Here is a 12,706-nt window from a genome sequence, read left to right on the forward strand (position 1 = left end):
ATTTCATTTATCTTCACCTGTACTCCACATGAACTGATATGATAGCCTATCAGTAGTAGCAACAGAAAATTAACTGCTGAATTAAAATGCATCATATGTGTCTTCAGATTTGTCTTCATGTTAGTGACCAATTCGACCAAAAAAAATTTGATGATTATTATTTAAAAGCAGCTTTTAAAGAAACACTTTAGGTTACAAGCCATTAACACCTTAATAAGACCTCAAGATGTAGCTTGCAGAATCTATTTTTTATACATTTATATTCTACAAATCACTATTGCTATTTATAATTTCAGAAAGATCCTAGTGTTTATTATTATTATTTTTATGATCCATATCATCTAGACACTGAAACTTAAGAGCTGCTGAGCTGATATTCTAACCACATTGAAAGATGGCCACAGGAACAGCTACACAGTAAGCACTGGTGCCCAAATAGCATCTCTCCTTTTCAGTAAAAAAAAAAAAAACAAAACAAAAAACCAAAACAAAACACACACCAAAAAAACAAAAACACCAAGCAGTTACTGAAGCAGTTACTACGTTCTTACCAATGTGCACCATTTCAGCAAAAATTACTTAGGTATACAAGAACCGGCACCTGAAAAATGGTCTCTTTTGGACCAAAGAGCCCAATTTCAAGGGACTATGCCAGAGGCAAGAGACATGAAAAGCAAAAGATAGTAACTGACTGACTGTTCATTGCCTCTTCCAACACCAGCACTAGGCAGCAGTTCATGAAGCTGGTAGGAGCCACCTTCATAACATGAGTGACTCTGCAGGCAGTAGCTAGTAGACCTGTGGAATTTGTTGCAAAAGGATACAGACATGAAAAATTTACATGCGTTCAATGAGAAATCAGACAAGTTCACAGAAAACATTCAAGTGCATCTGAATACACACAAACAATCTCTGGCTCAGAGATTATGTGAGCTGAACGTAGCTGGAAAGTGAGCATGAAAAGTATCTAACATCTTGTTCTCAATGTTCCCCATGCATCCCCTTCCAGATTTCTGGAGATGGATCAAGTGAAGAATCAGGGAACTTCTGTGTGCCTGTACAAGATTTTCTTTTATGGCTGCTATCAGACACAGGATACTAGGCTAGAAAGAACATCAGTGTGATACAGTGTGGCAATTATTCTGTTTTCAAATTATTTAATAAGCACATTTTAAAACAGACATACCAGTTAAAACACAGAAAAAGTATTTTACTATTTGGATCCCCCTCTCAAAACTGCTAGCTTGATAAAATACATTAAATTCAAATGTTTTAATAAGCTTGACCTTTAATTCAAAATATTAGTTAAAAGTTATTACACCTCTACTGGAACAACATTACTGATTATTCTCCACTAAACCAAAACATTTCATAGCTTTCCCTCCTACACACTGTGCCTCTGCAAGCTTTTAGAGTGCAGCAGAAGGGCCTACTACCAAACAGTCCTGGCTGCCATTTGTCTCCCCAGAAAACCTAAATGACCCTGGACTGGCTTTGCAGGTTGTTTTCCTTCCTGAGAAAGGATACAAAAAATAGATGGAAGAACAAGTGACAGGCATCAGCCTGTTCACTAATTAGGGAGACCTCTATAGTCCCTGTTTGTTCCCTCTGCATTACACACCTCACAGAGTTTCTGTTATCTGAATTCAAGACCTCCTAGATCCTAAATTCAAAATTTAAGAAAGACACCTGAGCGCACACATTTCTCTGTTGCCAGAACCCTGCTGCACAGTTTGCGTGAGTGGAACGGAGCTAACAAACCCAAATCATTAACACCACATTTGGAGAAAATCTGGTACTTTTGTATTTGCTCATTTTACAAGCAGAAATCAGAGATCGGTTATGCCAGAGAAGTGAGAGGAAAAAAAATCATAAATATTAAAAAAATTACATTAACCTCCTACTAAAGATATCTAATATTAGAATGTGAGAAAACACAATACTTACCTATATTTAAAAGAGCCAGGAAATAGTATGTTACAAACAAACCAACCTTTCATGCATCAGCAAGCTAGCTGAAACAATTGTTTAGAAATACTATTGTAAAAACTACGCAGGTTGATATCGGACAATATATATATCAGGGTTTCTGGAAAGGAAACTATGCTTTTTTAGACCAGCAGAATTTTATAACAACAAGAGTGAACTAAGGAGAAATAGCTAGAAAACTGACTTTCGAAAAACCTTCCCCAAAGTCTCAAGATGCCATTAAGTAAAATTAATCATGATGTGAGGGGAAAAAAATATTTGCATGTAGATGCTAGCAACAAAGCATTGAAAGAAAAAGCAATAAGTAGTCTGTTAACTTGCAGACAAGGGTTAACAGCAGAAGGCTGGGTTTCTGCTCTAGAACTACTTTCACATACTCCCTAATGGTACAGAAAGCAACAAGTGGCAAAATCCACATCAAAATTATGAAGGCTAAGACAAGAGAAGGAACTGTAAGAACTTCAGACAGTCTAACCAAGCCAGATAAAAGGCGAAATACATGACAAACAAAATGAGCAATCAACAAGGTATTGCACATCGAGGTGAATATTCTACTCACCAACTTTCTGTATTTTAACAGCAAATTCAGAAAGAGATGTGTTCACTCCAAGCAGTCCATTGAAGAATGATATTCAGTAAAAAAAAAAGTTAGGATGTATATAAAATGTTTTGGAGAATATCACAGTTGGTACATTATAAACTGAATACAGCATTCCAAGTAGGCACTCTGAAAATACACGGCACTCCGGGTAGGGACGGAATGTAAAAAATTGTTTGAAATGCTAATTAAACTAATACAGTTTCAGAAAAGGTGAAAGTTGATGACAGTCATCTTAAAGGAGATGTCAAAAAGCATCAGAAAGATCAGGTATGTCAACAAGAATATATTCCAGGGTTAAACCATAAATAATTATGTAAGACATTGCTATGAAATTCATTATTAATATGAAACAATACATTTCTATACAACAACTGCTCAGATCTCCAAACTTCGTTCAAAAAAGAAAAAATGTTAAGAAAAAAAACAACTTAAACTACAAACCTAACATACTTTTTAAAAGGATTATATATTTTATTAAACAACATAACAACCTGTAACAACAATTAAGACCAATCTTGAAGAATAGTGAATTATTAAAAGTTTTATAGGTGAAACTTTTCTGTGGCACTACACACCTTTCAAAAAAGTTATTCTGAAAAGAAAAGACAAAGACACACATGTGTCCTGTAATGAAATCCTAACTCTTTTCTGCAGACAGCAACTAAGAGGCAGGGAGAATAGCACAAAAGTTAAACTCTATCTCTACAATCAGTAGAATTCTTGAATACGATTTTCGTTTTTCCTCTTTGGCAGCAGCCAGTATGCATACACATAGCTCTGCAATAGCTACACAGCATACACTGCTTTAGCCCAGCTAGCAAACTAAAAGAAGCTTGGTAGGTTGTATGGGGAGTAGCATAGCAGTCAAGCTGCTGGATCTGAACATGTTGTGGTAAGGGAGGTCACAGAAGATAATAGGACAGTAATGAGGACTCGGTTACTGCAGTGGTGGGATACAGCAGCAGAGGATACAAATCCACAGGAAATTAGGTTTTGTTAGCTCTGCTGCTCATAGAACAATTTGTTTCCCTTCTGTTTTACAGATTTGAATAGTAATATTTCTGCACACTGTAGCTTTGATCACTGTGTTAAATGTAGCTCTGATGAATAAAAGGATTAGTTTGTCCAGATTGGCAGAGCTATGACTGTGATATGAAGAGAACTCCAGGGAAAAACCTTTGAAGATCAAGTGCATGCTCAATTTTGTAGGTTGAATTGGCAGTAATAGCTGAAGGTGTTTTTTGTCATGCATATAGTTTACAGTATGATACATACAACTATACTTCTGCAATTTAGTATATGATTATAAGCATTTTTAGATTGCTAAAGTTTGTCTTGCTATTAAAAGGGGCAATCCCACACTCCATTTACCCAAAAGGCTAAGAAGTCAGGCAGCACTAGCACCCATACTGGTTCACAACCAGCTGGATTTGGGAAGTGGACACCACAACTACAAAAGCCAAAAAGGGTTTGGGAGGAGCACAACTAGCCCTTTTGGTTGCAGCACATACTCCACATTGTCTTTAGCAGATCATCAAACCACAATCATGAGTTTTCAGGACACAGTTAGGCTGATATAATGGCCAGCCAGTGCTCAAAGGATTCACTACCAGTTGTGCATCCCCTGTGCCAGCTCTAACACAAATGCTGTGTCACACTGAGCCAGCTCAATTTGATTTTTTAGTTCCCTTCTCACTTAAATCCAGTGAACTAAAATGGTAGAAAACCACTTGCACAAAATTATTTACCAAAAAGTCAGATTAAATCAATAGCTAGCACAGGAAGAGGTTGGTGGTAGGCAAAGCTGTTTGGAACCACTCCTTTCAGCAGCGACTGAGCAGGTGAAATGCAATATCAAAAGACAAACCCATAAAGGACAAAGGAATATAACATCTCAGGAAACCTCCATCTTTGCAAAGCTCAAAAAGATTGTACGAAGGAAGGGTAAATTGTTTCAATTTTAAGTTTCTTGTTTTTAATCTTTGCTAAGTCATGCCTAACCTACGCAATCAATTTTGTTCCCACCACACTGCAGTGTAAACAAACAATAGGAATGAGAAGGACCAAAACGTTAACATTTCTTTTGTGCCACCAAACAAGCTTTTGTTTTTCCAGTCATTCCCAGCACCCTTTTGAAAGGTTCCCACAGCCCGTGTAAACAACACGCAGGCTGAGCAGGATGACTGTACATACCTCCTACATAGGCAGCCAGCAACCGCAGCATGTAGCTCTCCTACCTAGACAGCCATACATCCACCCCATGCCATGGGACACCACCCACCCTCCCCTTCAAACAAAATAATCCTGCCTGTGCTCCTGAGTCATACTGAGTGTTATCTAGTGCTCCTGCCAGGCACAGCCAAACAGCAGCAATGGCAGAGCTGAAGTTTGACCCTCAGTTATTTCAGTATCAGCCCAATTCTTTTCCATTGCGTATCAGGAATTACTTGATTTCAAAACAGTCAGGCATAACAGCATTCAAAGGAAAAATAACAACACAACAATTTGCAAGATTTGCCATGGCAATAAGCTATAAATCTGAGAATACAACACAAAACCTGAAATGAAGAAACAGTATGTCCTGGAAACAAATCAAATATAACCGTGAATGTCAAAGTTGTTTTGCTACAGCAAGCCATGTCTAAGAATCAACCTAGTTTTAGGGCACTCTCAGGTATGTAAAACTTTCAAAATTAACTTAGAAATCTAGACAAACTAAGAAACTGCCATTATGGAGACAATCAGGGTCGTTAACACAAACACACTTCTGTATTACAGGTCTGAAAAATGGAAAGTTCAGACATCTGTCTATATAGAGCCTACATAAGATATCCTTAGTAGTACCTGTTTCACACATTTGTGACTTCCCTGAAGATACACAATGTCAAAATGTAGTTAGAATTACCTGTATGTTACTAAGGGGCTACCAAAGCCTGCATGCTACCCTTGCCACATTCTAGGACTCCCAAGCGGCTGTCCAGGACCATGTGCCGCACAGCTGGCAGTGCAGAGTAAGTCCAAGGCAAGACAAAGTCCAGCAAGCTGGGAGGCAAGCAGTAACTAAGTCTAGCTCTTAACCAGTGTCAGAATCCACCTGCTACCACAGATAATGCAACCAACACACCATGGAAGCAGAGGGGTACAACTGCCCCCTTCTAGCAGAGGCTTATCACAAGGGTGTGTGTCTGCCCCCCTCTTGGCTACACAGAGAAGTTTAGACATGCACCAGGCAGGCAATCTGGGGTGGGGACAAACACAGCAGGTTGAACCATTGTCTCCTTCCCCCAGGACTCTTGCAGCACATACCACATTGGAAGAAAAGCAATTCCCAAACACTGTGCCCCGAACAAACTGATTATTCCAAATTCCATCTTGCTGGACTACCCATTAGGGCCTGCTGTCTAGGTACATGGAGAAAGAAACAGTGTCAAAAGTTCCCTGGCCAAAAAAAACCAAAACAAAACACCACAGCAACTTTGCCTTAGCATGATTTAAAGGATGCTGAAGATGCCCTCGAGATCCATAAAAACTGTCACTATTGTACTCTGCAGTTAGGAAAAGAAAGTTACCTGCCATTGCAGTGATCCACCCACTCACAGAAATGCCACGGATCTGAAGACATATTCATCAGCTCTGGCAACAACAGACGAAACTGCCACAGCAGAACTCAGAAACAAAAGTTACAAATAACTTAGATGAGGGTATCTCCAGAATTGCAGTTTCAGGATTCTTTTCTATAGACAAGGGTATCTCCAGAATCAGTTTCAGGGCCCTCTTCTATTGTGCTAGAAGATCTCTTGCTCTAAGCATTATTGCATGAATTAAAACAAAATAAGATATAAACAGCAGGAGGAGTAGGCTCTCCTGGCAAACTGCGGGTTTACTGACCATTGACCTGAGCTGAGGGCCACAAGCAATACTGCTTGGTAAAAACGCAGGATTTGGTAAAGCAAATGTATAGACACCCTATCACCAACAGAGATTCAAAATCATGCCAAGCTATGTCGGACAACACTTGCCACAAAAGGTGAGTAACATTTCTTCAGAAAGGCCTGAACCCAAAGTTGTAGCTTTGGTTATCATTATTAAGAGATTACAGCCTTGAACACTGTAGAAAACTTTGTTTTTAAGAACTAGCCTTATTAGGCCATGGAGAAGTCAACAAAAGCACGTACCCACTGTTGTCAGGTCTAGCAAAGACAAGCTACATTTTGCAGCTACTGCAATAGCTAGTGAGCAACTTGTCAAGCATGAACTGTGTCACAGTGCTGAAAGGCTTGCACTCACCAGGGAACACACTGAGCAGCTTACCCTCCTAAAAAGGGAACTTGGGAAAAAGTTTGAAACCTTTTCTTCCCCATTGGCTTTGGCTTGTGGTGTTCTGGGCTTGTCAGTCACTTAGTAAGACAAGTAGCTTGTCTGAAAGTAGCCTGTTTTCTTCTGAAAACATTGTGACTATTTTCATTCCTGCAGATCTATAGGGATACATATTCTATCCTTACATATCACATATTTTACATAAAGAGAACAATATCCTTTCACATGCAGCTTGTAATATGGCAAACTCCCTACCAGCGTAGGCAGACCCTGCATGCTACAGCAGATCCAAACAAAGTTCCACCTTAAAGAAAACATGACATACTTTATCTGAAAAATGTGTGCTCCAAAAGAGTTCACCAGCCAACGTGTGCAGTAAGGACATTATGTCAGTCAAAGTGGGCAGAGTTAGGCAGATACTGTCAATGACACACACCCCAAGTTTGCAGTTCCTGTCCTTCAGAAGTTCAAAGCAACTGCCACAACCTACAACACAAAACCACGGCTGAGTAACCCTGACTCCATACGACCAATTTCAGGAGTACTTCATTCCATCAAAAAGACCCCCAACACTCCATGTGCAGTCAGCAATCCATCACCATCCTTAAGCTCTTGGATAATCCCAGCAAGGAAATACACAGGTAAAGTCTCCGGTAACCTGTATCACGTCAAGGTCCCCTCCCACCTTCTCAGAGCAATATTTCCAAAGGAAGAAGTGCTGAAGAGGGAGAATGACAAGATTTGACATTGGACCAAAAGGCTGAGGAACTGGAGAAGGGAGCACAGACTGAACAATTATCCCAGAGTTAGTTTAGGTTTCTAATTTTCCAAGAGAGGCCCACGCATAAAGAGGAGGACAAGGAAAGGGAAAGAATGAATCCATTATTACGACCTAGTGGCAAGGTTGACTGAGGTTTATGAAGAGTTTACAGGAAACTATTGTAACTCCTCCTCCTCCCCCAATGCCCCCTCCGCCACAGCTCCAGCTACACGAGGCCAGGTCTCACCACAGCGCTCACACACCTCTTGGTTCCTCCTCTGGGCAGCTCTCTCGCCCTGGTAAGGAGGCAAAACTTGTGCTTAGCGTAGCTTCAACAGCGTGTTCTGCCCTCTGAGCACACCTCAGCTCAGCCTACCCATGCTGAAAAGCTCATAGGCTTCTCAGTGCTGCTTCTCCAGCGAAGCAACATGTAGCTCACACCATCCGTGCTACTGAAAGGTTTTCAAGAAAGGAAGCACTTCAAAACACATTTTGAACATCCTAGAATAGTCAGTCTTTAAATGGGCAACATCAGTTAATCACCTCAGAGCTGTCCTTCTGCTATAAGCACCCATCTGATTTCAGGTCACAAGAAACAGTAAGTCCACCTAGGCCAGCTTAGCCATCCACTACCTACAACAGGCTTCCCTGATGTCGTAGCTGCTAGAAAGCAGTCTTGTGTGTGCAATCAGAAAACAGAACAAGCTATTTCAAGAAACACATTACTTTCCTCCCCAACATCCCAATGACCCCATGCCCACGTGACATCTAGGGCGCATTGAAATGTTAATCAGTATCATAACAATGTATTTGGGTTACAAAATCCAAACAGCACTCTCAACCTTTTGTGAGACTATTGAAGGGAAATTGCTTTTCTTTTTTAAAATACAGTCTAAGGTATAATAAATAGCATTGCAAAACGTATCATACTGGTACAACTCTAAATTACAGCCAAAACTGAAAAGAGCACATACAATAAAGACATCCCGTGCTTCTCGATTTCAGGGTCCTGTCTGTGGCTGGTCAAAAAACTATACAAACTTTACTACTTCATACTACAACAGCCACCACTGATCATGTTAGAGAGATTCAGGAGGGGAAAAGTGCTGTTTAAGAGCAAATCTTGCTCTTGTAGCTACTTGTGAGCAGGTACCTGCTAAAACCATCACATCAGAACTGTGCCGGAAAAACAGCATGCACCAACATTCCTCATCCTCCAGCACAAAGCCAACCATCTCGGCTCAAGATGCAGGCTAAGTTTATCTGAGCTAAGCAAGCTAGTTTTGGATAATAAGGACTATTTCACACACCTTCGCTTGCCAGCCAAGCTGTGGTGCTGTATCCTCTAGGCAAGGCTAACATCTTCAATTGCCCCAACGAATGGGAAAAGATGTCTGCTGGTATATTAAGACATGACATTATGGAAAAAATACACTGTTTTGCCCTTGTAAAAATAACCCAAATTATTTCAGAGAATACTGAGAAAATAAAATATTGGAGAGCTACTGAATAATCAAGACCTGTCTATTTTGCAAAGATGAACAGTCCTGTGGAGATGACCACATACTTTTTGTCACGGTGAGCACAAACAAGATTGAATGCAGCAGTTCCTTTTTATTCTAACATTCCTTACTTCTGAGGTACTTGACCTTGCAAACTAAATTATAATACAATATACATGCATTATGTTTCCAAATGTAAATTATTTTGACCAAGCTCTGAAAAAACCCTGCTATTGCAAAGTAAATGGTGGGCAGCAATAAAACAACCCCCACACACACAGTTACTAAGCGTTTTTAAGCATAAACTTCAGGAATACAGGCTGCAAGCGGAAGTGCTTACAGACATAAATCGTACAGACATTACTGACAAAAAAGTGGCAAGGATCTATTAAAAATGCTTAATTGCAATGTATGCATTGATATAGGATGAACACGAGTGGCTGATAAGAATTGCTGGTGTAAAGAATTAGGCAGGATTCACAACATCGCAACAGAATAATTGCTCCCATTCCCTCTCCCTTCACAAGAAATGCTCCCTCACGAGTGAGCTGCAATGCCTCTAGCATTCATTATAGCCAAAAAAATACCATGCATATGCAAAGTTCTCAGAGGAGAAAAGCAAATGTATACTTTAACATCTAAGTAAATGCCTAATCAAGCCGTTATGTTTATTTACTGATTCCAGTTGATCAGAGAACAGAGCTAAAAAATATTACTTTATTATTTCACCCATAATCTATATGAAGTGAGGGCTGGAGAACCATGTTTCATTTTCTACTGAATGAAAAGTCATGACAGGTGAGAAGTGGACAGGGATCAATTATTCTTCCTCTCTGCTCACACAAGAATTAGAAGGTATCCAACATGGCTGATGACTCGTACATTCAAAACAAGTCACTAAGCAGTGACTTGCCCACTATTCCCTTGAAGCCATCAAAAACATCCACCCAAGAGGAAGCTACTAAGGGCTGCCAAATGCACAGAAGTGACACAGCCCTAAAGCACACACCAACAGTGACTGGACAGGTGTTCTGGGACAGGGACTTGTAGCACATAGTGCTGCCTATAGTCTTTCACAGACATCCACCGGTGACCATTGAGAAACACAGGATACCAGGTTAAACTGACCTTTGATCTAAGTCAGTGGCTGTACCACCACAAAGCAAGACCATGAGGTTTGTTAACAATAAGTTAACTTCTATACTTACACGGTTCCAGTTCTTCAGCAGACAAACACCTGAAGTCTTTCTAGCCTTCACTGTCACAAGAGACTATCCAAGTCCATAGAAGTGATCCTGATTAACAGATTTTGTCTATCCTGTGCACACATGGAGCATTTTGGTACAGGACTATCCATCGGTTTCCACAAAATAATGAAATTACAATACTTTCTGTCACGAAAGAGCATTTTCAAGAGCAATTACACGTAATCCTCATTATCTCTTTCAACAATTACCCAACATATGCAGCCCACATAAGAGAAGGCTGAAGCAGGTCTGCAGATAGGGTCATTATGTTAGTTTTATTTCAAATGTAATATACATATAGTCGGTTAACAAGCACGTGTTCTTCAGAAAAAGATCCAGAAGATTAAATGTGGTTGTTAAACACAGCCTGAATTTAAAACATGCTGACCAAAAGATACTTAACTAATTTAGTTTACTTTAAAGAGACAGAAGAATAGCATTCCTTTCTGTTTAATAACATCTCCAGGCCTAAATCACCACACACCATTCCTTTCTTTTACTGATTCAGAGACAACAAATTCCACTGAAGTAATTAACAAAAGTTCTGCAAAGTACTGCGTGTGTACATAATGGAGGGAAGTAAAGTTAATTTGTCAGTCTAAGAGACTAAAGATAAAAATTATTTCTTTCTCTAAACTGAAACGCCACTTATTATAAAAGCTTCTCTAACAGTTAATAAAAATGAAATTCACATACTTTCTGATAAACATTTGCTTCCAAACAGACAATGCTGTAACAGTAAAAGATTATTCAGCTTGAATAAAGGAACTATATTGATTAGATCTAAGCTGCAATAGGAGGAAAAACTTAAACCTTCACAAAAAAATCATTTTAATAACATAAGGTGATATATTTTCTTGAGATATTTATGAACCTGGAACACCAACAAGAATGTGTAAGTGCTATCAACAGACAGAATCAGGCTGCCATTAACCATTGGCTGATGATGGAGTGGGAAAGGGCACATTTAAGTTTGGAACCATGAAGTGAGATAAAAGCAAGTGTAATCACTACATTGGAAAAAGGATGTAGAACCTTTTAGCTCCTGTATATCGAATATAGCATGGCATTGACCATCCCCTTAACACTATGGACTGAAGAGAATGCAACTCCCTGACCTCCTGGCTCCAGGGCCAAGAAAAGCAAAAAGCAAATTGAACAGTGAGTTTAACTTTTTTTCCCCTGTCTTTAAAACAGCAGTGACGACATGTAGCTTAATGCATGGAGGTATTTTTGTCAAAAAAAAAAAAAAAATCTTCTTACCTGTCAGCATATTTAGTCTCAAAAAGAAAATGTGAAATGTCAGGTGCCCTGTCTACCTTTGAACTTCCTAGTTATGTCTAGGTTTTCCCCTGAGTTTTCAGAGGCTGTCCCTTTCTCAGTGAAACAGACAAGTACACCGTTGGGAAAGAGACGCGATCTACTCTCAAACGCACAGCACAAACAAACAAAGACACAGACTGAGTACACATTGCTGGAATTCTGTGGTAGAGCTTCCCATTCACACACATGTATTTTTAGACCTTCAGCCACTATACATTTCTTCTACATTTTATTTTTCTCTAAATTCCATCTGGTAAAGAAAATGCAGAATAGCAGGACCCCAGCAACTGACCCACAGGATGTTCACAAGCTGTTTATTCTTCTTTTAATAAAGAACCAGACAAATCCTGCAACTTTTCCCAAAGTCTTTCTAGACTCCATCCAGAGAGATGCAAAGAGGAAGCAGTGCTTAGGCTAGACTCATGCAAAAAGCTTTCACACAGAGATACAATTTCTGGATCTATAGACAAGAATCAATCTCCTCTCTTCACTTTTTAGTACATCCTCCTCATATGAAATTAAGAGGTATAAATTTTAACTCCTGAATAGCATAATTTAACACTGAGAGACACAAACATTCTTTCCCTGACTAACTACTGTGGTGTTTTCTTCAATTAAGAGCAAGTTAAGGTACTCTGTTAAAACAATCTAAGTTTTGCTGTAGTTTTTGCTCAGAGGGAAATTCTGCGCGCTGCAGAAATCCTAAAAAGCAAAGCAAAACAAAACCCAAGCAAAAGGAGTGCCATTCCCAAACAAGACCCTTCGTTCCTCAGCCTCAGAGAAAGGTTGGCAGTGAGAGCAAGGGCACTTGCTCGTGCTTTGTGAAGAAGCAACTTCTCCGATAAAGAGGAAGAGCCAACACTACTTCTTGCTTTTAAACTGTATTAAAATGCTTTACACGAAAAAGCAACTCCTTAATAACGTTTCCCTGTGACAATAACAGCGGCAATTTCCACCCAAGTGTTAT

At 39.5% G+C, this 12,706-nt stretch overlaps 1 protein-coding gene across 2 annotated transcripts in view; it reads right to left on the reverse strand.

Moving 5' to 3' along the window:
- The window catches only part of FBXW7 (F-box and WD repeat domain containing 7), a 177,089-nt gene that overhangs the window by 163,732 nt on the left and 651 nt on the right, over window positions 1–12,706 (reverse strand). The window lies entirely within an intron of this gene.

The sequence above is a fragment of the Caloenas nicobarica genome, chromosome 4, assembly GCF_036013445.1.
Source record: "Caloenas nicobarica isolate bCalNic1 chromosome 4, bCalNic1.hap1, whole genome shotgun sequence".
NCBI classification, from domain to species: domain Eukaryota; kingdom Metazoa; phylum Chordata; class Aves; order Columbiformes; family Columbidae; genus Caloenas; species Caloenas nicobarica.